The 24,481-nt window shown below is 37.1% G+C and overlaps 1 long non-coding RNA gene across 3 annotated transcripts; it reads left to right on the forward strand.

The window, feature by feature from the left end:
* Window positions 1-13,859: 13,859 nt before the first annotated feature.
* On the forward strand, window positions 13,860-16,701 carry LOC145813573 (uncharacterized). 3 transcript variants are annotated; one of them, XR_014356728.1, is made up of 3 exons: window positions 13,861-14,124; window positions 14,874-16,383; window positions 16,470-16,701. It is a non-coding gene; the product is annotated as an uncharacterized LOC145813573 (long non-coding RNA). The 3 variants fall into 3 exon arrangements; XR_014356729.1 differs by having other exon boundaries at window positions 13,879-14,124; window positions 14,874-15,046; XR_014356727.1 differs by lacking the exon at window positions 16,470-16,701 and having other exon boundaries at window positions 13,860-14,124; window positions 14,874-15,792.
* Window positions 16,702-24,481: the final 7,780 nt, after the last annotated feature.

Raw genomic sequence — 24,481 nt, forward strand, 5'->3', positions numbered from 1 at the left:
TATTCTTGTTGCTCAGATTTATGTTGATGATATTGTGTTTGGATCCACTGCGGAACATCTTGTGAAATATTTTTCGGATTGCATGACACATGAGTTTGAGATGAGCATGATGGGAGAGTTGTCTTATTTTTTGGGTCTTCAAATTAAACAGTCTCCTTCAGGTATATTTGTGTCTCAGTCTAAGTATGCGAAAAATCTTGTGTCTAAGTTTGGTCTTGAGTCTGCCAAACATGCACGCACTCCCATGAGCACCAGTCTTCACCTCTCCAAAGATTCCTCTGGTATTGATGTTGATCCTACCCTTTATAGGAGTATGATAGGGAGTCTTTTGTACCTCACAGCCAGTCGTCCTGATATTGCTTTCAGTGTAGGTGTTTGTGCCCGTTACCAAGCTAGTCCTAAAGAGTCTCATCTACTTGCTGTCAAACGCATCATTAAATATGTTAATGGGACTTTGGGGTATGGGGTTTGGTTTTCTACTGATACTACAGCTGAGATTATTGGTTTTTCTGATGCCGACTGGGCAGGGTGTGCTGATGATAGGAAAAGTACATCTGGGGGGTGTTTTTACCTTGGGAATAATCTGGTTTCCTGGCATAGTAAAAAGCAAAATGCCACCTCTCTTTCGACTGCTGAGGCTGAGTACATTGCTGCAGGGAGTTGTTGTGCTCAAATGTTGTGGATGAAGCAAATGCTTCATGATTATGGGATAGAACAGAACACTCTTACTCTTTTCTGTGATAACACAAGTGCCATAAACATTTCAAAAAATCCTGTCCAACACTCTCGCACCAAACACATTGACATTCGTCATCATTTTATTCGAGAGTTAGTGGAAGAGGGCCTTGTTGTTCTTGAGCACATTCCCACTGAGCATCAAAAAGCTGATGTTTTTACAAAACCCCTTGATCTTCTTCGGTTTGAGTTCCTTAGAAAGACCTTGGGTGTCATGCTCGATCACTAGAGTGTTTCTTGATTCTTGAGTAGGTGTAAATGTTTGTGCCTTATGAATGCTTGGATGTGATAATCTCATTATCATTGATATCTGTTTACTTGCATCCAATTTTTTTTACACTACTCATGCTGCTTACAAGATCTCATTGTTCATTGGTCATAGCTCATTTTGAATGCCCATGCTCATTAACCTCATGATCTCATTCTGTACACATCCTTGAGATTAATTGTTGCAGGGGTTTCCGCACATGTGATCAAAGTTCTCTATGGACCACTAACAGTGTTTCTTGTACTTTTACTGTGGAATTGACCGATACTAGCATATCATGGGTGATGTTGAGTCTCTTAACCATCTACCATCTGTTTTCACTTCCACGGTTTCTCCCTCAGTTCCTTGAAGTCCGGGCATTAGGAAAAGGCTACCTCAGAGGCACCAACCAGGCCATCCTTTATGATTTCATTCTTCTCTGGTTTGGTTTCCATACTCTTGAGAGTGAAAGCCACCAGTGAGTGCCCACAAGAAAGAAAATGTAACAAAAAAAAAAAAAAAAAAAAAGGACTCTTTGATTGAGGGGGAGCCTCCGCCTTTACTCAACAAATACCCCGTGATTCCTAGTGGTTTGACTTTTCACTGTATTGTTGAGTTACTCTTGATGGAGGTCCAGCCATCCGATCACTACTAGGATTAACTCTAGCTCAGTGACCTCTCATGGATTGCACACACACACTTTTTATGTGAGCTCTCATATTGGTTTTTGGGTTGTACATTCTCATGTAGCTTATGATCTTTGATTATATTTTATCTGCTTTGCTCATGATTTCCAGTGTCGTTTTTTTTTAAAAATTGCAAGTTCACAAGATTCTTGAATTGCGGATTATTTCATCTTAGTATTCACTTGGCTCAGTATGATCATCTATTTTTGTTTCAGGACTCATCTCTTGATTTTGAGTATAGTGTTGTTTTAAAAAAAAAAAAAAAAATCTTTTTTGGCTTGTTTTTTTTTTCTCTCTTGGCTCGAGCAACCATTTCCTCGCTCGAGCGTGCTCTTGCCACTGCATTAGACCTGAGAACATGCTTTTTTGGCTCGACCGACCCTTTCTTCGCTCGAGCGACCGCCTGGGCATTTTTATCTCTCGCTCGAGCGATAAAGTCTTCGCTCGAGCGACCTTTCGCGGTTCAAATTCTGAATCTGTGCCTATTCAGTTCATCTTTTCCCCTCCTTCGTCTTTTCTCTCTCTCTCTCCCCTAGGGTTTTTCATGGTTTTCTTTGCTGCGATCTTCTGCTTTTTTCCCTCTTGATTTCGGAGTTTTTTTTGGTTCTTCATCATCTATCTCCGATTTCTGGTAAGTTTTTTTTTCCCCTTTGTTCGTTTTATTTTCCTTTTTTTGTTACTTGGGTTGAGATGTGGTTTTAGTTGTTCTCTGTTAGACTCTTGGTTTTATTTTTTGTTGGTTGTGGCTCTTCCCTCCTATTTTCGAGCCTCACTCTTGCATCTAGGGTTCATGATTTTGTCTATTGCATTCTCCATTGTGCTTAGGGTTTGTTAGAGTTTAACATTGGGGATTTCATTTATATATACATATATTGCCATTATGTAATCTGTTTTCTCTCTAATTGTTTCATACATTGATGTTTCGATTCTATAATGGCTGTAATATCTTGTTTTCTCTGTGGCTGATTGTTTGTATCTTTAGCTCTGCTCTTCATTTCATTTCTTTTATGCTAATGTTACGAATTTCACTGCTTTTCTAACCCCTGTTGGACTAATTTGTTTTGACTGATTTGTGTTTTGTTTTGGGGGTTGTCTGGTGTTGTTTATTGGTTGTTGCTTGTCTTTCTGGGCTCTTGTCTCTATTGCTCTGTTTGGGTGGTGTTAGTCATGGCCGAGTCATCCAAGCGCCGTAAAGCTACGGTTTCTCGTTCTCCCTTCAACTCTGAAAAGTTCCCATCGAAAGAAAAATCTAAGTTGTTTAGGGAGTCTTTTGCATCCAGTACCGTACATTTAGAGCGCAATATCCTCCCAAATGCCTTTGAGGTTCTTCCCATTCGGTCTTTATTTGATTCGTTAGGCGGAGATCAAGTGTTGCATTTCTCTGGGCCACAAAATTTGAGTCTCATCCGGGAATTCTATTGCAATATCCATTCCATTCGCAAAGAACTTCCGGCATCCTTTGAGACTTGGGTTAGGAAGAAGTCACTTGTTATCACTGGGGATGTGTTTCGGATTTTACTTGGTCTTCCTGAAGTTCGTAATTGTCATTTTCCGTTTCTTACTCGGTCAGGTGTTGATTTTAATTGTGTTGCGTCTGAGTTATGTGGTGTTGACCGGACTTGGGTCACTGGGGATCTCCTTCAGCAAAATGAGTTGCTTCCTCGGTTCCGTCTCTTGAATATCATCGTGTGTGCGAATCTTTATGTCACCACCCATTCCTCGCATATTACTCAGGACCAAGGTTATGTTCTGTATTGTATTCATCACCGACTCCCTATTGACCTTCCGGAGATGATTGTGTCAAAAATGATTGGGGTTTCTGAGGGCAGAAAATCTTTAGGGCTTCCTTATGGGTGTTTGCTTACTCGTTTTCTCACTGCCCTTGATGTTCTTTCTTTTGATGATGATGAGTTTGCTTACCCTATCAAACCCATTACTAAATTGACAGTCTCTCAGAGTCAGGCTCATGTGAGGGGGAGTGTGTCGGGGGTTGGGAGTTCTGGTGCAGGTAATGATGATCCCCTTGTCGAGGAGGAGGAGTTTGAGGCCGCCAATGCCGGTGCCCCTGATCTTCCTGAGCTACGTCCTCGCTCATTTCGTGGCCAGCTACAGCACTTTGAGCAGTCTGTTACACGTCGCCTTGATCGTTTGGCTACACGTCTTGATGGTTTTGATGGCCGCCTTGATGAGCAGAGTGCCATGCTTGCTCAGATTCTTTCTCTTCTTCAGTTGCAGCAGCCACCATCTTCTCCTTCTTAACTTTTGGCATATGCTTATCTTGGACAGTTTTTGTTCTTACTCTGGATAGTTTTTTGTTTGCTGTATCTGCCTGTTGTTGTTTTTGGATCACTCCCGGACAAAAAGGGGGAGTAGTTTTGGGGTACTCATGTTTGTTTTGCAGATAGTTTTAGGGTACTCATGTTTGTTTTGCAGATGGGTATTTGGAAGTTTATGTTTATATGATGTGGCTATCATTGATATGGATATTGGGGGCTATATGTTTTATCTATATGTGTTTGTGTTATATCTTGATGGTTTGTTTTGATATGTTACTTTTCAGGTTTGATGGAGTTAGCTTTGATTACAGGTTTTCCTCAAAGTTTGGTTTATTGTTTCAAGATGTTAGTTCCAGTTTGTTTTGAGATTGGTTGCATAGTTGATTTGCCTTGAGTTGTAATAGTTTTAGCTAGTTCGTTTGCTTTGAGTTGTAATCGTTTTAGCTAGTTCGTCTGTTTAGGAAATTGTGTTAGGAAGTTTTGTCCGGGTATTGACAAAGGGGGAGATTGTTAGGTCCCTAAATCTTGTCAATTCCACGAACAAACTTGTGTAATCGAGTTGTAATTTCTGTGCTGTTTTGTGTTGCTCGCTCGAGCGAAGAAGGCCTCGCTCGAGCGAAGGACTGCGTCTGGCTGCAAACCTGAAAGAGGTCATTGTGCGCTCGAGCGAAGCATTGGAGGCTCGAGCGAAGAACTGCATCTGCATACAAACCTGAAAGAGTTTATTCCTCGCTCGAGCGAAGACTTTATGGCTCGAGCGAAGGTACTTATGGAAGTCACGCGAGATAAACTTCGCTCGAGCGAGCTTCAGAATCCGGAAATCTATAAGTAGTTGGTTTCTCCAAACTTTAGGATTACTTTTTAGATCTACTTTGAGATTTTCTGAGGTTTTCTTGTGGAGAGATTTTGGTGAGTTTTCCTTGATATCTTGAGAAGAGTTCTTCACTCATGATCTAGAATACATACATCAAGGAGTTGGTTTCTTTAAATTCAAGAGAGAGTTCTCTTCGTTGGATTCCGAAGATTCTAGCGTATAGTTTCAAAAGGTGTTTGATTCTATATGTGAGTGAGGTTGTGGAATCAACTTCAAGATTGATCAGTTCCGAGATAAAGTCGTGAAAAGGAGTTACAGAAGATTCGAAGACAGATTGACTAAGTTGGGTAATTTGTAAGATATCTTTGTAATCTTTTTACTTCAGTAGTGGATTGATTTGTGGTGTTTCGCCCGTGGGTTTTTAATCACAGTTGGAGGTGTCCAATTGTGGTTTTTTCCACGTAAAAATCGTTTGTGTCGATTTATTATTTAATCTGAAAAACAAACAATCTAAATCACTTTCGTAAGTGCTTGTTGATTTAGATTGTGTGTTTTGGATTTTTGGGATTTGGAATATTTTAATCTTGATCTAATCACGAATCACTTAGATTTTCACTAACGTTTTTCGAATGAAAACAACTTTCTAGGTCATCTCTCAAACAATCTTCAAGCTAAACATCGGTGCATCATCCATTTCAGCCCAACAAATTGGTATTCTACAAGTTCGGCCATACAAGGCCTCGAATGGTGCCATTCCGATACTTGCCCGATAACTAATGTTATAGGTGAACTCAATCAACAGTAGGTGCCTCTTCCAAGACTCCTTGAAATCAAGGACATGAGCTCTAATCATATCCTCCAAAATTTGAATAGTACACTTTGACTACCCATCGGTCTGAGAATGATAAACAGTTCTAAGGGTCAACTTAGTTCCCAACACCTCTTGAAGGCTTTGCCACAACCGGGAGGTGAAATGAGGATCTTTATCCAAAATAATGGTCACAGGAACGCCATGAAGTCAAACTATATCTCTAACGTACAATTCTGCCAAATAATCAGCTGAGTCGTCAGTGCTCATCGGAATAAAGTGCGTAGATTTAATCAACCTATCAACAATCACCCAAATGGCATCATTGCCCCGATGTGTTCTAGGAAGCCTAAATACAAAGTCCATGGTAACATGCTATCATTTCCAATCGGCTATAGGTAAGGGTTGTAGCAAATCTGCTGACTTTTGGTGCTCGGCTTTCACTTGTTGACAAGTAAGGCATTTCGAAACAAATAAGGTGACATCTCGTTTCATTTATACCCCTCTACCAAAACTAATAACTAAGATCATGATACATTTTAGTGCCTCCTAGATGTACCGCAAGGTGTGAGTGATGAAATTCCCAGAATACCTCCTCTTTACAAGATTTTGGCATAAACAAATGGTCTAGATACATCACACTCAAATCTGAGTGAATGTTCAAACCCTTCTCTTTCTTCCCGTTAAAGATCATATCACGGATTGTCTCCACCTCACGAACACCCTGTTGTGCCTCTATGACTCTGCTAATCAAGGTAGGTTGAGCAATTAAAGTAAATAAGGTAGCACCCTCGCCAGATCGCCCAGATGCAAATCAAACTTGCCGATATCTCCTAGCATATCCCACTCTCGAATGGCTACACTTGCCACACTACTCACAAACTTTTGACTCAAGGCATTGACCACAACATTGGCTTTTCCTAGATGGTAGTGTAACTCAAAGTCATAGTCCTTCATAAATTTCATCCATCTCCATTGACATAAATTCAAATCTTTTTAGGAAAACAATATTTTAGACTTTTATGATCAGAGAAAATATCAAACTTCTCACCATACAAATAATGCCTACAAATCTTCAAAACAAAAATTATCACCGCTAACTCTAAATCATGGGTGGGGTAGTTCTTCTCATGATTTTTCAATTGTCGTGAACCATAAGCCACAACCTTCCCTTCTTGCATCAACACACAACCAAGACTATCCCGGGACGTATCACAATAAACAGTATAACCCAAGTCCATCTCTGAAATGATCAAAACCGGTATGGTGGTCAACCTAGTCTTAAGTTATTAGAATGACTTCTCACAAGTCTCATTCCATACAAATTTGACACCCTTCCTTGTCAACCTGGTCAAAGGTGCTGCTAGTCTAGAGAAGTCCCTTACGAAACGATGATAATACCCAGCTAACCCTAAAAGGCTCCAGATCTCAAAAGCATTCTTAGATTGTTCCCAATCTTGGACAACATCTATCTTAGAAGAATCTACAGTTACTTCTTCTCCTGACATAACATGACCTAAAAATTTCACTTCAATCAGCCAAAACTTGCATTTCTCAAATTTAGCATACAATTGGTGCACCTTAAGCAAGTCAAACATTATTCACAAATGTTCCTCATGTTCCTCCTCAGAGGTCGAATAAATCAAGATATCGTCACAAAGACGACCATGAAACGGTCTAAAAATTCTCGGAAGACTCGATTCATCAAGGCCATAAAAGCGGCAGGTACGTTGGTTAAATTGAAAGGCATTACTAGGAATTCATAGTAGCCATAATGCGTGTGAAAAATCATTTTCTAGATATCCTCTTCCCTAATTCTCAACTAATGGTACCCCGATCTCCAGTCTATCTTCGAAAAGCAACGAGACCCTCTAAAAATAACTCATATATTCTGGGCAAATGATGCTTGTTCTTAATGGTAACTCGATTTAATTTGTGGTAATCAATACACAACTGCAATGACCCATCATTCTTCTTCGCAAAAAGAGTCGGTACTCCCCAAGGTGATGTACTAGGGAGAATAAAACCCTTGTCTAAAATTTCTTGGAGTTGGTTCTTTAACTCATATAACTCTGTGGGTGCAAATCTATATGGCACCATGGAAATTGGTGTCGTGCCAGGCACTAAGTCAATGGAAAATTTTATCTCCCAATGAGGAGGTAACCCAGTAAGATCTTCAAGGAAAACATCTGGGTATTCACAAACTACCCATGGTAAATCACTCCAAACCTTGCTACCATCATTGGCTAAGGTAAAGGCAAAGAGGAAACTAAGCCCTTCTCGACTCTTAAAGTCAAACAATGGTGGAAATGATCTATCACCCCGATTAGATAGAAAATAGAAACAATCCCCATTTGGTGTGTATACGGACACTCGGTGACTCTGACAATCTATAATAGCCAGGAAGTGTTTCAACCAATTCATACCCAAAATAAGGTCAAAACTGTGCATGTCTAAGATGATGAAGTCAAAAGAGAGTCAACGATCTTAATCTCGTAAGAGCGGCACATTCGGCCCAATGCCACTCTACCCCGAACTAGTGACTCAACCCACAAAGAAGACTCCAACTGATCAGTCTCTAACCCCAATACAGAAGCAAAAGCAGAAGATATAAATGAATGCGACGCACCCGTATCAATTAACACACTAGCTAAAGAATTGAACACAACAAAATTACCTCTCACAATAGAGGATCTTGGCGACTGCTCTGGCGCTGTAACAGAATACACATGTCCCTTTGGCCTCTGATCAATCTGTTCATCTCTCAAAGCATAGCCTACTATGCTGATTAAGCCAAGGTGGCTCCCTGATTAGCTCATGAGGTTTGGACAGAATGAGCCTGTTGATGGCTTTGAGTCTGCCTCGACCTTAATACGCCAGATGTGCCTCCCAACTGCGGGCAAGCTCTCATCAAATGACTCGATTGACCACACTAAAAGCATGTAGGTCCTTGTCCCCTACTTTGGGGCTCACTCTAAGATCGGTTTGATGGTGGTAGTGGTAACATTTGCTAACCTCCTTCCTTCTGTGGGCAACCACTAGTCTTGTGACCCTGTTGGCCACACTTTAAACAAGTAAAGTTGCCTTGAGCATTCCTCTCTAGGCTAATACTAGGCAATAGGAAAGTAGATCTAGTCTGTTGTGATTGGGCTTAGGATGAAGCAGTCTATATGCTTCTTGCTAGGTCTAAAGTCCCTCTAAGACTCTTGACCCCTAGACCTCGAACCTCAAAGTCTCTCATCTTCAACCTACACTATAATCTCTACATGTGTCATCGCCTCCACAAGATAGCCATGGTTCTGGATCATGTTTCCAGTAACCTTGAACAAGATCTTGATTCTCAATCTCTTTTCAAATTCTATGCAACGGCATTCCTCCGTTGTTACCAGCTCCGGTGCAAACCGAGACAAACTAGTGAAGGCCACTTCAAACTCAGCCACTGACAGGTTTAGTTGCTTGAGGTTTTGAAATTCTTGCCTCAGTCTCTCCTTATCTGTGGGAGGTAGGTATTTGTCTTGGAAAGTGATGACAAAAGCTTTCTATGTCGACCCCATTTTGCCTTCTGCATACTTCCATCATTGGCCCGTATCCCCTTTGAGGTAGTAACTTGCCAGAATCACCTTTAGTTCACTATCAGCAATGTAAAGCATCTCAAATGTCTTCACTATTTGCTCGAGCCACTCGTCTGCTTTCTTGGGCTCCAGGCCACCTTGAAACTTATCTGGCTTGGCCCACAAAAACTCTCAAGTAAGAAAGCCTACCCTTGTCTCTATGGTGTTCTCTCGAGCTTGGTTCTCTGCCCTCAAGATGTTAATCGACTCTCTCAAAGTCCCCACCATTTCTCGAGCTAAGGCACCTATAGGGTCTTGACCCGCTTGGTTTGGGACTCCCACTTGCCCTATTTGCTTGGCCACGTTAGCTTTGTCTGGTTGCTCGGCTGCATTAGTTTGACCAAACCCTTCTTCTTGCACTGAAATCTCATGGACTGGTACTCCATGAACACCTTGGCGAGACCCACCACACCTTCCGCCTCTACCACCACATTCTTGACCTCTTCCTGACATCCTAATTAAGGATAAGAGTATACAATTTAGCATACAATCGCATATCTACTCACAACTTATCGCACAAGTCCCATCACAACAATTTTATACATTCCTATTTCATGTAAACACTAAGTTTCATTCCACATAAGCATTTAATCATGCAAACACATATGGATTACTCCTTTACGATGAAATTTGTCTCACGAAATACTGAGAATTCTTATTAGAATGAGCATTGATCAGGTGCACTGGTAATAAAGCTTCAAGGAATTTAATAGGCGCAAACAACATCCCAAAACTTCAATCACATAACACCTAAAACATGGAATATCTCCTAGTTAAGTGAAATGAACCCACTGTGGAAAACAATCGCTTCCTGCGAGCCCCAAGTGTTCAAACCCGATAGCTCTGATACCAAGTTGTAACCCTCCAAAGAAATTAACACAAATAGACTCATTCTCTTCCAACAACATAATCTTGTTTTCCAAATTAATAGCTTCCATTGCTTAAAGTATATGGAATATAAAGCCTCATCATTAACATCATCACCAATCTCTAACATTTGTATTCATTAAACTCTAGAGATTTACAAAAAATACTCCACATGCGATTATACATTCCCAACATTCCTAGAATATGAATCTATAGCATGTGGCACAACAAGTCAAGTACAATTCAATACCCTCAAGGGCTACAAATTCCAAGGCTTAAGCCCAGTTATACAAAAATGGTTTTCGAACCCATACATGTAAAGCCCTTGGCTTGTCAAAAATAATTACAACAAAAGAAAAAGGCCTTGTGCTCTCAAAATACATCATTCAACCCCATCGAGTGTTCAACGCTCGAATATGAAAGAAAACCCTCGCAACAAAACGTTTGGCCGACTCTCACCAAAGAAAGGACTTACAACAAAACATGGTCAAAACAACACTCCAGTGTAACAAGCCCCAACACCCCCAAAACACTCATCAAACCACTACATAAACCTGTGACTAACAATTCAAACAAAGTTGCTACCCAACACATTCATTCTAAACAATTAACAACATAATTCCTTGCTAAAAAATAATAATAATAATAATAATAAAATAAAAAATAAAATAAAATAAAATTTCTCTTTTTCTCAATTCTATGAAAATCAATCCCTTCTATATAAAACATTGCTCAAAAGGTGCTCAAACTCATACCATCCAAAATTAGAAATACATATACAAAAGTATTAATTTGGACACATAATCATCCACAATTTAGTTGCAAAAATTATTTGGTGAAATCCCTCGTCAAAATTTAGGTTAAATCCACAACATATCTATTTAGCAATGCCATTCGAGACCATCACACGAAAAAAAATTCATTTCCACATCTTTTTTCACATAACACCCGATGAACCTCTACCGTCACCCGACCACACTTATCACTTTTACAGTGATGCAACAACAACAAATACACAACATCCCAATAATAATAATAATTAATAGGAATAGCAATCGTGTTACCAACACAAGGCACAAGAAAATTTACAATTTTGCAATTTCATTCCTCCATAACATTACCAACAATTATTACCTACACGAGGCATAATGCATAAGTTAAAACAATGAATCTACCACACGTTACTCCAACCAGAGGGAGATTTCATTAACTCAATACAATCTTTACACTAGCTTCACAACTACATACACTAAATTTCACACTTTTAAAACCACTCTAAGGCACCTGCTATTCCCAAGGTGATTATTTGTCAATCAAACTCCCCTATCAACTAATCGGTTAACCAACTCAATAAATTCCTACTCTCGACACTAAACACCGACGTGTTACCCAACAGAATTTATTCGATAAGGAGTTTCACACACCATACCACACATTCCTCAAACTCATACCAGATTCCCATATCAAACTCTACGACTCATGTTCCCAAACATACCACCATTCATGTGCCTATATGGTAAACGCATCATCTCTCCACACTTGAGTCCGAACTAGAATTCCAAAGGTCAAAGCATACCGCTCACACCCCTAAGTCAAGTCATACATATTCCCTTGGCCATGAAACCCCTCACTTTACACAATATATTGATAGAGCCACAACCACTCACTCTTCACACCAACCTATTCCCAACCATTCTCTCTTATTCTATAGACTCTAATAGGTCACACTATTCCCACATTGTATACCTAGAATAAAAGAAGCTTCATTCCTAACGTCTCCATATGAGTCCCAAATTCCAACAACCTAGTCCCACTTATATATGATTCTCATTAGACTCCCTACACTTAGCTTACGAAGCAACAACATATGATTACAAATTTAACAAAGATTCCTCAAAACATATATATAAAGTTACAAATCATTACCGTCTAATTCCCTTGGAAAGTGCACACACACATATATATACAATTGCAACATCTGTGATTACACTGCCCTACCTACAATTCCATAGCATTACCATACTAAAACAACAATGAATCACACTACTCCCTCAAATCACCAATAATATTTTCCGGCCACCAAGCACGGAAGGGCAATCGGGCACCTCAACGCACAACGCATTTTCGAACCACACACACACCCATAAATAATTCAATATTTAATTTAACACCATGGGAATGCAATGCAATGTATGATTTTCCCAAACCTTCCCCTTTATCCAAAATTCCTTTTAATTACACAGGAATTCAACAAATAAAAACTAATCAACTATTCTCATTTTCAAGACTCTAAGTCCTACTCTTTACCAACCATCATCTCATGCAAACCATTACCTTACATCCTTCCAACATTCCAATTATTCACACAATTCAACTTATTTAAATCACCAATAATATCATCATAGGAAATAAATTGATCCAACACACTTACCAACATGTAAAATCAATTTAAATTTTCAGCCTAAGGCACCCATTAGCTTAAATCCTTTTTACTTTAAAAATCCCAAATTTAGGGTTTCCAATAAAATTCGGGGTTTTCCTCATTTTATTGTTAAATCCTTAAATCACCAATTATTATCCATCATGGTACCAAAACCTTCAATACCTTTCAAAAAAACAATTTAAGTGAAAAACCTCATTTGTACACAAACAACTTACCATTAAAGTTTTCTAACCCATAATCAACTCAAAAACCCCAAAATGTCACAAAATCACATTTAATCATAATTATTTGCTGTTAAGAGAACTACCAACGTCAAGAATGAAAGCTAACAAGGAAGACCCAAGCAAGAACTCCAACGAATTCACAATCCAATCGATCAAGAGAAAGGTCTTCACTCATTCTTCACTAATCTTGCATGATCCAAGGTGGATCCTTAGTGAAGTAAGGTGAAATCAAAGGTTTGTGGCTAGGGTTTTCAAACATGAAGAGATGAGGAAGAGAAAGGAGAGAAAAATGAGAGAAAATGAGCAAAAAGTGGCTTTTATACTGACTGATCCCAAACAGATCACTCGAGTGTCAGAGACACCACACCGCTAGAGCAATCAACCTTGTGCTCAAGGGAAAATTAACAGCTCTCCAAATCTCAGACTTGCAAAAAAATACTGGATGCATCGCAAGACCGCTCGAGCGAACAATCTGTCGCTCAAGAGAGAAAAAAAAATTAATTTATTGAGTGTTACAATTTAATCACATTATCTTCAAATTTCAAAAATTAGGGCTCCATAAAACTTACGGATTTTGCCCCTCCATCATATCTGAGGCCATTTCTCATGTAAAATTTCCATAATCTAAGAATAATAAAAGGAATCTTAAAATGGTAGAGAAATTCCATTTTTGAAAGAGAACTTCAATGTATAAACTCAAACATTCATCACTTCATCAATGCCATAACAACACCACATAAACATCTTCAAATAAAAAAGATATAAGGTTAAAAGTAATATTACCTCTAGAATCATGTAAGGACCCCAAAATGCATATAAGAAATCATTGGCATTTAACTATGAGATGAGGTATTTGAATTTAATTATATCTTTTGGAATTGAAGCATTATCTATTGAGTTACGGATTTAAAATTGAAATTACCGACGTATATGGGTACAGAAATCAAAATTGAGTACTTGGATATGTTAATGGGAATTTTTGGAACTATTTGGGACAATTAATTGGAAATCTAATTTGTCTGATTCGTTAATGCACGTTTGGGTAGTTAACTTTATATTGCAAATTGAAGGCATTAGAGGCTTCAGAAACCAGAACAGGGGACATATTTATGATCCTCATAATTTTTAGAGTTATTTGGGAAGTTTAATTGAAATTTGATTTCGTACGAATCGTAAGGCCACGTTTGGCTCTCTCTATTGTGTTATGTTGGTGTGTATGTGTATACTTATATTATGGGTGCCTTATGAGTGGATGGACTCATCTCTTAGAATAAAAAAAATATCTAGAGGAAAGGGGGAGCCACGTGAGAGAGGGAGAGATAGAGAACTCAAGGAGAAGAAGGAAGGAAGAGCTTGAGAATGAAGAGGAAAGATGGGAAAATTGATGGAATTACTTCAAGAGATTGGCTCTAGGTATGTGAAATCAACTTAACCCCTTAAGATTGATCTATTACTAGTTTAAATTCATGATCTCAAATGAAGAGAAACCACCTAATTGAGTTTTGGTTGATAGATATAAGTTTAGATGAACTCTTTTCATGAATTGAACCTTGATTCCTTAAGAGTTGGTTAATTGAAGAATTAAAGTCATTATATTTGTTTATTTTGAGGTTATGATGTTTGATGGAGAATAATAATGTGAAATTGGTCATGTATTAAAGGGTTTTGGGCTTTGATTTACATGTAATTAAGGTTTGATTTTGAAAATGAGAAGTCCCAAATTTTCTGCCATTTTCGGACAGCAATCTGCCCAGAGCCGCACGTGCGGCCCTGTTTCCCGCACGTGCGGGAGACAGCTTTGTCCAGCCATCTTTGAATGAGCATATCTTTTGCCTCGGGGCTCCGTTTTGAGTGATTCTTGAGCCTAAAATCAAGCCCCGGAAGTCTAGTTTCCAATGGAAGTGGTCTCACTCCCAAATTCTAAATACAAAAATAGTTATGCCCAAATTAGTGACGACTGTTCACTTTCTGTCAACTAATTTTATACCATTTCTTCACCTAAACCATTTTCCATTGATTTCTCCTGTTTCTGTGACATGGAGTATAACTTATTAAGAAATAATGAGCTTGGTACCACCATGGCTAATTAAGTGAATGATCAAAGAGAACAAGTAAATGATCGAGTATAATCTCATATTATGTGTTGTGCACTGTACTTGTAGGTCGAGACGAGAACATCGTCCTATTACCACCGGGAACTGATCACTGTGAGTAGTAGTTCTGCAATCGTACGTTTATTTACCGTAAATAATTCTTATTGTTAACGCATTGTTCTTTGTAAGCATTTATGTTGTTTAGGGATCGATGAGAACATTGAAAGATTATGTGCACTTCGGTATGACGCTGAAACTACTCTACATTTTGATTATGGTTAATGGTTATCCTTAATGTATAATAACCTGTAAATTACCTATAACTCCGCACAAGAATTATTAATATTATGCAACTGGTTGGCAAGAAGGGATTATGAATATAAATCCCGCTTAATGGGAACATGACATTTTGAACGTCCTATCCTGGACTCCTACAGCCTTATTTAGTTCGATACATGTTTTATGACATAGACATCTGCCTAAAATGGATTAACGAAATGAAAATCGAACAGAACCATGGGTTTCCTCATATGTCAAAGAATTGAATATCAATAACATTGTTATATGACTCACGTTATGGTGCGACTTGTTCTATCCCCACGAATAGTACTGTAACGACACATGTGTTTCTGTAAATAATTATTATTAATACTTTCTTATATGTAAGATGACTATGGCTACATGTAATGAATCATAAAGGGAAATTTATGTGCACCATTGTGAACGGTATTTGTATGAACCTGGCATTATTATGTTATGTTTATTCACTTCGTTTATGCTATGACATAATATGAATTGTTCAGTCTTCAAGAACTATTGATTCCTAGTACGAAACTAAGTGCTGCAATGCGAACCACCTCTTGAGTCCATACCTACAAGAGCTGGGCTTAAAGCCAATTTGGTCCCTTTATGGGTCACCCGGTTATGTGAAATTACGAAAGATATGAAAGGAATAACTTGTGAACTTATGAAAGATATAATTTGTGAAGATATGAAAGGAATAACTTGTGAACTTATGAAAGATATAATTTGTGAAGATATGAAAGGAATAACTTGTGAACTCATGAAAGATATAAATTGTGAAGATATGAAAGGTATAATTTGTGAACTTATGAGGCCGAGGGCCACTTTGTGAATTTGTGAACTTATGAGGCCGAGGGCCACTTTGTGAATTTGTGAACTTATGAGGCCGAGGGCCACTTTGTGAATTTGTGAACTTATGAGGCCAAGGGCCACTTTGTGAATTTGTGAACTTATGAGGCCGAGGGCCACTTTGTGAATTTGTGAACTTATGAGGCCGAGGGCCAACTTGTGAATTCTGAAATTATGAGGCCGAGGGCCAACTTGTGTAGTATGAATCTGTAACTTGTGAAACTATGAATCACAAAGGCCGAGGGCCAATTTGTGAAGTTATGCATCTAAGTTAAGCCAAGGGCTAATTTGTGAATGTGTGAACCCATCAGGCCAAGGGCCAACCTATGAAGTTATGAACCGACAAGACTGTCCTAAAATGTGTACAGAATCAGACTAACCACAGGATTTTTGCATTTACTTATCTAATTAGAGAAATGTGTACATTGTAAGTAAATTAAGTTAATCTTTAAATTGTTTATGTACTACTGTTCACTGAGCTTGACTCACTTTGTCTTATGTCTGTTTCTGTAGGCACTCCACCTGGAGGTCAGTTTTAACCCATGGCATCCGTGCCTCTTTTGTCAACCTCAGAGTATCCAGGCACTTAAGTGAAGGCAGCCCTTTTGCTAAACTTTTGATTTTACACTCTGATTGTTTGCTTAAGGTTGATGTATATATAATTCCTTTGCCTATCCATGTTGTTTTACGCCCAATTCTAAGGGCTGGGTCTGTATATATATATATGTACATAGCTAACTCTCTGGTGCACATCACTGTATGTTTGTTTGCCTTATGTTCTGTCTGTGATCCTGGCATGATAGTGGTAGCTCAATGGATGTAGTTCTTTTATTTATGTTAATTTATATTGGTAAATGCTTCCGTTCAGGCCCCATATGATATGTATACCAGGTTATGCGTCCGTTTCTGTGTAGGTCATGCCCAAACTTTTAGGGGCAAGTTTAGGGCGTGACAAATCAAGACCAAGAAGCTAGATGATTGAAGAACTCTTTGTAATCCCAATCCAATTGGTAGAAAGCTTTATCTCCACCCAAACTCCAACTTTTGTAAAGAAAGGGGTTGTAACTCTAAGTAGAATGAGAGATTTCTAGAGAGATATAACTAGGGTTTTTGGAGCTAGAGAGAGGAGAGAAGAAAGGAAAGAAAAGGTGAAGAAAATGATATAAAAAGCCACTTTTAAGTGGCTGATATCATGTAGACCGCTTGAGCGGTGAATGAAACCTCCCAGTATCTCCGCTGCAAAACGAGATACTGGGGATCCCCTTTTCTTCGCATGAGCAACCAATTGATTGCTTGAGCAGTCCCTCGACCTACAAAGAAAATTACTGGGAGCACCTCATCTGCACTCGAGCGGTCTTTTCATCACTCAAATGGTCACCTAGAACGAATTGTTACATTTTCATTCTATGAGCAGATAAATTCTCTCATGGCTTCTATATTCTTTGCATGTGCAACTTCTCCTTTACTAAGTTGAACATTTTCAAAACATTATTTAGAGTGAAAAAATCAATAAAAACCTTTATACATAGTTTAAGGTAAATAAAAAGCTTTCAACATCATAGCATAACAACGACTAGGAGAGGATCAACATATTCTCCTAGTCTTTTTATGGTATTTAGCATTGACATCTTATTATAATTCTTATAGCATTTTTGGTTGGACTACGAAAAGGGTGAGGGACGGGAGAATTGAAATGCAGTTAAAAACCACAAGGAAGGGAATGTATTTTTTAGAAGTGAATAGGGAATCTATATTAAGAATAAACCTCATCGGTTGTCAATGTAATTTAACCTTTAATTAATGTTTATGTTGTAAAATTAAATACGAGTTCATCCCATCATTTTGTCGTATCTGTGACTTTGTGAAAGTTGTGCCAGATGTACTCACCAAATTTTGAAGTTACCATTATTGCTCAATGAATCAATCATCATACATTGTTGGATTTAAGAAATCAATCACCATACTCATGTTGGATCAGTCGTTCCACGTAGTGGTAGCCCCACCACGGAGTAGAGTGCGTAGATGCTTCATTTATTTAATAAAACCACCATAAGTAGAATTATGATATCTGTGAGTTGCTAGACTATCTTTAATCAAATTCCTCAAAATGCAAAAGTAATAAATTTTAAATTTGGAGAGATTTTTTACAATTTACTAGCATAAGCCAATTCCATTTGTTGGTTGATTAAAGAAAGTAACATAGCTAAATTCTTTGTCTTTTCCTTGCAGTTAAGTGGTGCATTTTCATCCTATAAACACATAAATTCACTCATGGCTTCTATATTCTTTGCTTGTGCAACTCCTGCTTTACTAAATTGAATGTTTACAAAACGTATTTTTTTTAGAGAGAAAGAATCGATAAAAGCCTTTATCCATAGTTAAAGGTATAATAATAATAATAAAAAAAAATCAATGTCATATCATAACAATGACTATGAGTGGATCAACATAGTCTCCTAGTCTTTTATGGTATATTTACCTTTGACATCTTATCATAATTCTTATAGCATTTTTGGTTGGATTAAGAAAAGGGTGAAAGACTAGAAAATTGTAATGAAGTTGAAAACCACAAGGAAGAGAATATATTTTTTACAAAGTGGAGTGGGACTCTACATTAAGAATAAACCTCATGGGTTGTCATTGTAATTTAACCTATAATTAATGTTTTTGTTGTAAAATTTAATACGAGCTCATCCCATCATTTTGTCGCATTGGTGACTGTGTCAGAAATTTGATTATGTACTCACTAAATTTAAATGTTACCATTATTGGTCAATGAATCAATCACCACACAAGAGTTAAATCAGTCGTTCAACTTAGTGATAGCCTCACCATGGACTAGAGTGCTTAGATGCGTGGTTTATTTTATAAGACCACCATAAGTAGAGTTATGATATTTGTGAGTTGCTAGACTATCTTTAATCAAATTCCTCAAAATGAAGACGCAATAAAATTTTGAATTTAAAGAAATTTCTTACAATTTACAATCATAAGGTAGTTTCATTGCTTGTTGGTTGATTAAAGAAAGTGAAACAGGTAAATTCTTTAAATTTTCCTTGCAGTAAAGTGGTGCATTTTCATTCTATGAACACGTAAATTCTCTCATGGCTTCTATATTTTTTTTTTCCTGTGTAGCTCCACCTTTACTAAGTTTAACGTTTTTGAGAGAGAAAAAATTGATAACAGTCTTTATACACAATTAAAGGTAAAAATAAAAAATAAAAAATTCATAACAATGATTAGGAGAGGATCATCATAGTCCCCTAGTCTTTTTATGGTATATTTACCTTTGACATCGTATTATAATTCCTAGAGCATTTTTTATTGGATTAAGGGTAAGGGAGTGGAAAATTGTAGTAAGGTTGAAAACAACAAGGAAGAGAAGGTATTTTTTAGAAAGTGCAGGGGAATCTACATTAAGAATAAACCTCGTGGGTCGTAAATTTAATTTAACCTCTGATTAATGTTTCTATTGTAAAATTTAAGACGAGCTCATTCCATCATTTTGTTATATCTGTGACTGTGTTAGAAATGTGCTAGATGTATTCACCAAATTTAAGCGTTACCCCTGTTGGTCAATGAATCAATCAACCATGCATTGTTTGATTGAAGAAATCAATCACCATACATGTGTTGAATCAGTTGTTCCACGTAGAGTTATAATTCCTAGATGCTTGGTTTATTTGATAAGTCCATCATAAGTAGGGTTATGATATCTGTGAGTTGTCAGACTATCTTTAATCAAATTTCACAAAATGCACAAGCAATAAAATTATGAATTTAGAGATATTTCTTACAATTTACTATCATAAGTTAGTTTCATTGCTTGTTGGTTGATTAAAGAAAGTGAAACATGCAAATTCTTTTGCTTTTCCTTGCCGTTAAGTGATGCATTTCCATTCTATGTACACCTAAATTCTCTTTTGGCTTCTATATTCTTTGCTTGTGTAGCTCTTTCTTCACTAATTTTAACGTTTTCAAAATGTTATTTTTGAGAGGGAAAAAATTGATTAACACCGTTATACATAGTTAAAAGTTTTTCTTTTTTTTTTTCCATAACAATGACTAGGAGAGGATCATCATCGTCTCCTAGTCTTTTATGGTATATTCACTTTTGACATCTTATCATAATTCTTATAGCATTTTTGGTTGGATTAAGAAATGGATGGGGGCGGTTGTAATGTAATTGAAAACCGGAAGGAAGGGAATGTATTTTTCAGAAAGTAAAAGGCAAATCTGTATTAAGAATAAACCTTGTGGGTTGCCAATGTAATTTAACCTTTAATTAATGTTTATGTTGTAAAATTTAATACAAACTCATATCTATTATTTTGTCGTATTTGTGACTGTATTAGAAATGTGTCAGATGTGCTCTCCAAATTTAAACGTTACCACTCTTGGTCAGTGAATTAGTCACTGTACACTGTTCAGGGCCGGCCCTCACCTAAGGCAGGTAAGGCTTGTGCCTTAGGGCCCAAATTTTGGCCCAAAAATAGGGGCTCCAAATTTAAAAAATTGTTATAGGTCCAACTTCTTCTTCTTTTTTTTTTGTTTTAAGATCAATTTAAAGGGCCACAAAATGTTTTATTGGGCCATGTATAATTTAACCCATATTTATTTATAAATGTGTTGGCCCATATTTATTAAAATGAAAATATATAAAAAAACAAAAAAAAACAAAAACAAAAACAGAAAATGTGTTTGGGCCCAACCCAAACTATACATACAATATACAACATCACTTCAGTGCACTGCTAGTCTGCTTCTGCTTTCAATCTCTCTCTTTAACGAAGTGATGAAATGAAGACGGAAGTATGTACACCAAGTGGGATACTTATCATTTTATGCATAAATTTTTTATTAAAAAGAAATATATATTAGAGCGGCCCCATTTTCATAATTTGTCTTTGGCTCCACAAATCTCAAGGCCGGCCCTGACACTGTTTGATTGAAGAAATCAATCACCATACATGAGTTGCAGCAGCCGTTCCACCTAGTGGTAGCCCCATCACGGACTAGAGTGCCTATATGTTTGGTTTATTTGATAAATCACCATAATTATAGTTATGATCTCTGTGAGTTGATAGACTATCTTTGATGAAATTCCTCAAAATGCAGAAGCAATAAAATTCTAAATTTAGAGAGATTTACTTACAATTTACTATCGTAAGCTAATTTCATTGCTTGTTGGTTGGTTAAAGAAAGTGAAGCAAGTAAATTTTTTTACTTTTCCTGTAGTTAAGTGGTGTATTTTCATTCTATGAACTCATAAATTCTCTCATGGCTTCTATATTTTTTGCTTGTGTAACTCTTCTTTTACTATGTTTAAGGTTTTCAAAACATATTATTTTTTAGAGAGAAAAAAAATTGATAAAAGCCTTTATACATATTTTAAGGTAAAAAAATATTTCAATGTCATACCATAATAATGACTAGGAGAGGATCATCATAGTGTACTAATCTTTATATGGTATATTTACCTTGACATCTTATCATAATAAAGTATTTCCGGTTGGATGAAGAAAATGGTGAGGGAGAGGTTTTTAGAATATAGAAGGGGAGTGATATTGTCAATTATATATTTGAAGTGGTTGTAAAAGAATAAAGAGAAAAGTTCATTTTACCCCCAAACTTTGTCTCGATGATCAATTACACCCACAGACTTTGAATAATTTCATATTTACTTTCAAAGTTTTTTAAATCGTATCAATTTGCCCCTACTGTCACATTTAAATGGAAAAACTTAAAAAAAAAAATTACATTTTGACCCTAAATTTCAAACTATGGATGCAAACTTGCCCTCTCTTCCTTTCTTTCTTCATTCCCTGAATCACCCAAATCCCTCCGCCACCCTCCTCCCTTCTCCGTGTCATCTTCAACAAACTTCTTTATAACCCTCGATTTCCCTCTCTTTTCCTCTCCGTTTGTTTTTGCTGACATGCACTTTGGTTTACATACACGTTCAACATTGTCACCTACAATAGAGGTTGCTGCAAAACCATCAAAACAAACAAAACTAATATATTCAAGCTCCGTTTGGTTGCTAAGAAACCATGCGGGAAAAAAAAATTGGGATCTTATAACAGTCTCGAGATCATCCAATTGGCCAAAAGATCCAAACTTTCAATTCATTTCCTACAATTCCTCAGCAACCATTCACAACCATAGTTCTAAATATCGGCCGATACGCTACGTATCGGCCGATACGTATCGAAAAAATGGGGTGCCGCGACGGATACAGGCCGATATACCACTGAGATTAAAAATCGCAGGAGTATCGGCCGAGTCCCGGTACGTATCGGCCTGTAAGCGTTACACAAGCCGTTACACAAGCCGCGTTGGGCCGATACTCACCGGTTCGGACCGATACGGGAAAGAAAAAGTTGAAAAACCTTTGAAATGATTTTTAAAATTTCACCACTGCGACACCCGATTCCCGATACGTACCGATCGATACTACCGATACCGATACTCCGCGATCGATACCGTTACGTTACCCGATACCGCGATTTAGAACCTTGTTCACAACCCATATTATATGTATATAATATATTTATAAATTTGAGGTTTTTGGATTACTAGCACAAGTTTTTTCCTTCATGAGCTTCTAGATAAGGACACAGATTCCAATTGAGTAAACAGCTTCGGCGACAATGAAGAGGTTGTCGTGATTGTGGATGATGACTCGCAGCAACCCCAAAGCAGCCGTGTCGGTGAGGAAAGCCTTCACCTTCGGTGGTTGCCTTAGGACCCATAACGATACGGCTTGGGTCGACTTTCTTGGTGGTCTCATGGTGGTTTGTGGTTTGGGGATTTGGAGAGGTGAGTGTTTGATTTGGGAATTTGGGTAAGTGGGTGTTTGATCTACGGCGGCGATGAGGTGGCGAGAAAGTAAAGGAAAAAATGGCAGATTTAATGGGTATAGAAGAGGAAACAGTTGGGAGTTGGAAGAGCAGAGAGCGAACAAAGAATCCAAAGCCGACGAGAATTTGTGATCGGAGTCGGAGGGGAGAGAATTGGATTGAGAGGAGTTGCGAAGAGCAGAGCGAGAAGAAACAGAGGGGAGGAGACAGGGAAATGGAGGAGTTGCAGAGAAGTCTGTGGAAGATGACGGCAGAGGAGGGAGGAAGAGGGTGGCAGAGGGATTTAGGTAATTTAGGGAATGATGAGAGAGGGGAAGAGAGGGTGAGTTTGCATCAATAATTTGAAATTTAGAGTCAAGTCAACATATTTTTTTAACTTTTTTTTTTTTGTTTAAAAGTGACAGTTAAAAATAATTAAAATTATTTAAAGTCCGAGAGTGTAATTGATGATCGAACTAGAATTTAGGGTGTAAAATGAAATTTTCTCAAGAATAAAACACTAACCAGGTATTTTGTTGGATGACTTTCTTCCAAGCAATGATGCTTGGGTTCAAGGTAGTTTCTTCGGCTATACATCTTTTCTCTTCCGTATTATTCATATATCGATTTTCAAAAATAAAAATAAATTAGTAATACTTTTTGACTAAAAAAATAATATTTTTTCCAATATTTAAATAAAAATAAAATAATAGGTAGAGATTAGGCATCCATTTGTAACGCTTATGACCTCAACTTTCAAAATTGCTGTTATGAAATTTATTCATACTTACCATAATTTTTTGTCGTATTTGTACCTAACATTAATAGCATCACAAATGTGAGAATTATGGCACAATGATATTTGGGAAACTAATCTGAATGCTAGTTTCACTTTTCATTTAAATGTTATACAAGTGTTAAAAATGAAAGGTAAAATTAGTAATAGGTTCTAATACTTGGATTTAATTTCCATCAAGTTCTATTGAAAATAAGCCTTAGTACAATCGTTGCTAAAATAATTTTTTATAACAATTTTTTTTATATGTTACGAAAAATTGATAATTATTGACTTTTTTTTTGTCATAATTTTTATAAATTACCGTTAAAACTTACAATTAGTAACATTTTTCTGTGACGAATTTTTTAAACTGTCATTGAAAGATAAAAATTAATAACTTTTTTGGTGACAAATTTTTAAATTGTCGCTAAAACTTATAATTAATAACATTTTTTACGACAATTTTTAAATTGTCACTAAAAATTAACAATTGATGACTTTTTTAATAGTGTGATGAAAAATGTCATTAATTATCATAGAACCTATTGGATAATAAGTTCACTTAGTAGGGCTTACACATAACTCCTCCACTTCAAATAGATCTACATAATTATATGGCCATTAGATTACCCTAGTGCTTTAATGTTTCAGATTAAGAATATTAAATAAGGCAAACTTCACTTTACCTCATGTGATTTGGCTATGTGATTTACCCTCTAACATTTAGAAATAACCACATAATCCCCTTGTGATTTGTGGATTGAAGTGCATTGTTAAAATTTCATTAAACTTAACAGCAAGTGTGAAACACACGACAGACATAAGAGGGTTATACACTTATTTTCAAAATTCAAAGGGGATAAATCACACATGGAATAAAGCAAAGCGAGTTAAAGTACACATTG

This window comes from Camellia sinensis, chromosome 15, assembly GCF_055761805.1.
Source record: "Camellia sinensis isolate YWXY chromosome 15, ASM5576180v1, whole genome shotgun sequence".
Classification (NCBI taxonomy): Eukaryota; Viridiplantae; Streptophyta; class Magnoliopsida; order Ericales; family Theaceae; genus Camellia; species Camellia sinensis.